Consider the following 4,671-nt stretch of genomic DNA (forward strand, 5'->3'; position numbering starts at 1 on the left):
AGGGGGGGAGGGAGAGAGAGAGGGAGACAGATAGATAGATAGAGAGAGAGAGAGAGATGAGAAAGAGAAATAGATAGAGAGAGGGAGGGAGATAGACACACACACACACAGAGAGAAATAGATAGAGATAGATAGATAGAGATAAATAGATGAGAGAGAGAGAGAAAGATAGATAGATAGAGAGGGAGAGAGAGAGGGAGATAGACAGAGAGAGAGGGAGATAGATAGATAAATAGATAGATAGAGATAGATGAGAGAGAGAGAGAAATAGAGCGGGAGGGAGGGAGAAAGAGGGGGAGACAGAGAGAGAAAGAGAAATTGATAGAGAGAGAGAGAAGTAGAGAGAGAGGGGGACGGAGAAAGATAGAGAGATAGAGAGAGAAGTAGAGGGAGATACACACACAGAGAGAGTCATTAGGAGTTTCAAGCAGATGCTGTTTATTATTCTGTCTCTCATAGACCATGGGCATGGTAATGGGGTAGGAGGGCCTTTCTCCATCTGAGGGAGACAAGCGGTGATGGAGCTGATTTGGCTGCGGTTCTCTCCCTCACAAGTCATAGCAAGTGGCAGTTGGAAACGGAGGGAGGCCTCGCACCAGCGCTGGGACCCAAGCATGATGGGCCGTGCTGGACGAGGAAAAAAGTGAAAAATCAAAGCCCAAAATATTATCTGTGCTTAGACAAGCTACCACGTGTTTTCAGGAAACCGGGATAACTACGGCTTGTCGTAGGGCAAGAGTTGAGAGAGCATGAATGCTTCAATCGGTATGGCTCGCCAGTGTGCCTTCCTAACATTTGGCTCTTGTCTTCTCAACACATGTCTTGTAGTGGTCAGTCGACACCTGGTCCATTTTGTGACTTCATTTTGGATAAGATGCAGAGGGTGAATTCCACTTGCTCTTTTGGCCATTTGTATCAGCCGGCTTATATTGTAGATCTCTGAGTGTTTTTGGAAAGAAGGTGAGGAGGAAATAAGTAAATAAATTGCTGTGGAATCGCTTATTGTAACACTGATCAAACCATTTGGTACATAGCTTATTTTCCTTTTCTTTCCAACCAGTTAGGTCCTCCGTGCATCCAATTTGTTAGTCAAATGATCATAAATCTAATCATAATTGGAATCTATCTCAAATTCTCTTTTTAGTAGAGGAGATTGAGAAGACTACATGTCTTAAAGGTGTGTGTACCATTGTTTACAACTGCCTACTTAATTTGTAATCCGCAAGCCAAACAGAGATCAGATTAAAGAAGTTTTGCAATCATAAAACCAACTAAAGACTTATCCACACTGTGAAAATAAACAGTTTTGACACACTTTAACTGGCCATGACTCAGTGCTAAAAAAAAAAAAAATGGGAAAAATTCTGGAACTGTACTTGTGTGGCGAAACCAGAAGCTTTCTGACAGGAGGGCTAATGGTCACAAAACTACAGTTCTATGAATTCCGTGCATTGAACCATGGCAGTTAAAGTTCAAACTGGATGTTTCTGCATGCAGATGCACCTAAAACTTACATATATTAATATTAAATCAACATTCTTGAAAGAATCTGTAAATCTGACATTTTGATCTTGATAACTGCATAAATGTACACGTTCAATAAAATGCAACTCAACCTTTCCAATACCACAGAGGCATACCGGCAGCAAGAACACTCAAAGTATTCCTGTTGGGCAGCTCATATCCTTCTCTCTCCTCACCGCTGCCACCCTGTTATCCAATATAAAATTTTAGCGTTAAGATCTTGCATTGTGTCGGAGTGGAGTGTCCATAAAAGCAGCTCCACACCTCCCTCCCCCCCCCCAACCCCCCAGAGGGAAGCCCCAGTGTGGGGTGTTATTAAGGCAGGTAATTTTTGTAAACATTTTATTATTTTGTGCTGGCCGTCTGCCGTAATAAATTAATTGGAGTTATGTTGGCATTTGTTCACTGCTGGGAAAAGGAATAAGGGAGGCAACTCAGGAGCCCCCAAAGCTGCTGCCAGGGGAAGAAAAAAGAGGTCAACTCTCCATCCAAGGAGGAACAAACCTGTTCTCTTCCCCTCAGCTGCTTATTTGCAGCCTAAGATGGGCTGTTTCTTGTACCCTACAATGTTCTTTCTTCTCCTGGGGTTTTTGAAGCCTGCCTTGGGAGGATGCAGACAGTAAAAGATTGAGGGGCTAGGAGTGCTATTTGTATATGGTCCAAAGAAGACATATCGGTGTGTGTGTACAACAAATGCATAGAACACCAACGGATTCTAGGTTTTTAGTCTCAAAAATTGTCTTATTAGACTACTTTGCCTATCTAAGGTCAGCACTGGTTTTGCGTCAGATGACAGTTGGTCTTACAGAACAAGCTTTCCATTTCCTGCTACTTCTACTTTTAACTTGAAAGGGAAAGGACTGAATTGAAACCTCTTACAGGCAAGCGTGAGATTTAAAGTTTTGGTCATAATAAGTGTTTATTCTACATGGAGCTGACCAATGATAACTTAACGGTAAAGTAGTTTTTTTCTCTACTTGTAATAAACAAATGTGAATGAAAGGGACAAAATATACATCTTTAACTTTGTGTGTGCTTGAGTCTTTTGATGTAAAAACACTTAGCTGAACCTTTGTCTATCCAGCTTCAAAAAACGAATTCTATACTTTACAATTATTTGTTTTGGGTCAGCACACAAGGGACAGTTTTATTTTTTAAAACCCAATTGTGTAGTTATTTGACTATAAGTTTAATCTCTTGCTGCTGTGGCTCCTGCAGGATGAAGAATTGTTACATAAAATCAAAAATCAATCGTACAGAATGCAGTACATATGGGTTTCATTCATTTTCCCAAGCCTGGATGAAATTAGAAAGCATGTAAGGAAGCACTGCTGGTCTGAAGAGAGCTAACAAATCTGTGGAGCTTTGGTTGCAGAGTTAAGTAAAGGCCCAAAGAGAAAAGGGTATTACATGAACCGTGGGAAAAGGTGACATAATAATATTTGCCATATTTCTCGAAGTTTGTAAGAGGAAACAATTACCGGATGGTTCTGGCGTAATAAGACTTCTTTCGGACCCTCTAAAACGGGGTCAAAGTTGGGGGGGGGGGGGGGGGGCTCTTGGTACGCCGGAAAGGACACTTGCCTGGTTGTCCTGCAGCTTTCCAAAGGGCCTCCGGAGCCCTTTGGAAGCCAGCGAGGGGGTGCTCCCTGGCTGCCGCTGCCCCGCCGGCTTACAAAGCCCTGCGGATGCAGAGCCCTTTGGAAGCCTGCGTGTGTGGGCAATCAGGCCCCCTAAACCAGACCTGACCTAATAGTAGGCCAGAGCACTGCTGCCATGCAAGGCAGGCTTTGCAACCCTCAGCAAAGGCCGGGGGAAATAAAAATAAAAAAATGAGGAGAGAGGGAGAGAGAGAGGAGATAGATAGACATAGACACACCCCACAAGTACACCAGAAGAGAGAAATAAATAGATGAGATAGATGAGAGAGAGAGAGAGAAAATTAGATAGAGAGGGAGGGAGGGAGGGAGAGAGAGAGAGGAGGATAGACAGAGAGAGAGAGAGGGAGATAATAAATAGATGAGAGAGAGAGAAATAGAGAGCGAGGTGAGGGAGTCCCCCGAGCGCTGTGGAGATAGATAGATCGATAGATCGATATGATAGATAGATATATAGCTAGATAGCAGATAGATAGATTGATAGATTACTAGAGAGAGAGAACTAGAGAGAGGGGGAGGGAAAGAGAGGGCGGAGAGATTCAAGATTCGATAGAGACGAGAGCGAGGGAAGGAACTGAGATAGAGGGGGGTGCCACACATAGTAGAGAAATAATAGAGATAGATAGATGATTAACATAATAGTGATATCTCTCTATATCTATCTATCGCGAGAGAGAGAGAGAGAGAGAGATGACATAGCTAGTCTTAGATAGATAGATAGATAGATAGATAGATAGATAGCTAGCTAGATCGATAGATAGATAGATGAGAGAGAGGGAGATACAACACACACAGAGAGAGGGGGAGATAGTTGATAGATAGAGAGAAGATAAATAGAGAGGGGGGAGTGAAAGGAGAGAGAGGAGGGAGACAGATAGAGAGAGAGAGAGATGAGAAATAAAGAGAAATAGAAGAGAGGGGAGATAGACAACCCACACTACGACAGAGTAATAGAGAGATAGATAGATGAGATAGAGATAAAGAGATAGATAGATGGAGAGAGGGGAGGGAGGGAGATAGAACGAGAGAGAGGGAGATAGAGAAGAGAGAGAGAGATGGAAGAGAAAGAGAGAGAGGAGAGGGAGATACACACAGCAACACACAGAGGGGGAGATAGATAGATAGATAAGAATAGAGTAGATATATAGATAGATGAGAGAAATAGAGAAGGGGGAGGGAAAGGGAGGAGAGAGAGAGGGACACAGATAGAGAGATAGATAGATAGATAGATAGATAAATAGAGATGAGAAAGGAGAAAATAGATAGATAGAGAGAGGGAGGGAGATAGAGAGAATAGAGAGAGGGAGGAGAGGGGGAGATAGACCATACACAACAAAAAGAACACACCAGCGAGAGAATAGAATAGAGATAGATGATAGATAGATAGATAGATATTTTAGATAGATAGATTGATAGATAGATAGGGAGAGAGAGAGGGAGATAGATAGATAGATAGATAGATAGATAGATAGATAGATAGAAGAGATAG

The 4,671-nt window shown here is 42.5% G+C and overlaps 1 protein-coding gene across 2 annotated transcripts in view; it reads left to right on the plus strand.

Annotated features, from left to right (window-relative positions):
- Positions 1-4,671, plus strand: part of LOC121936807 (X-linked inhibitor of apoptosis) — an 18,756-nt gene that overhangs the window by 9,679 nt on the left and 4,406 nt on the right. The window lies entirely within an intron of this gene.

The sequence above is a fragment of the Sceloporus undulatus genome, chromosome 7 (assembly GCF_019175285.1).
Source record: "Sceloporus undulatus isolate JIND9_A2432 ecotype Alabama chromosome 7, SceUnd_v1.1, whole genome shotgun sequence".
Taxonomy (NCBI): Eukaryota; Metazoa; Chordata; class Lepidosauria; order Squamata; family Phrynosomatidae; genus Sceloporus; species Sceloporus undulatus.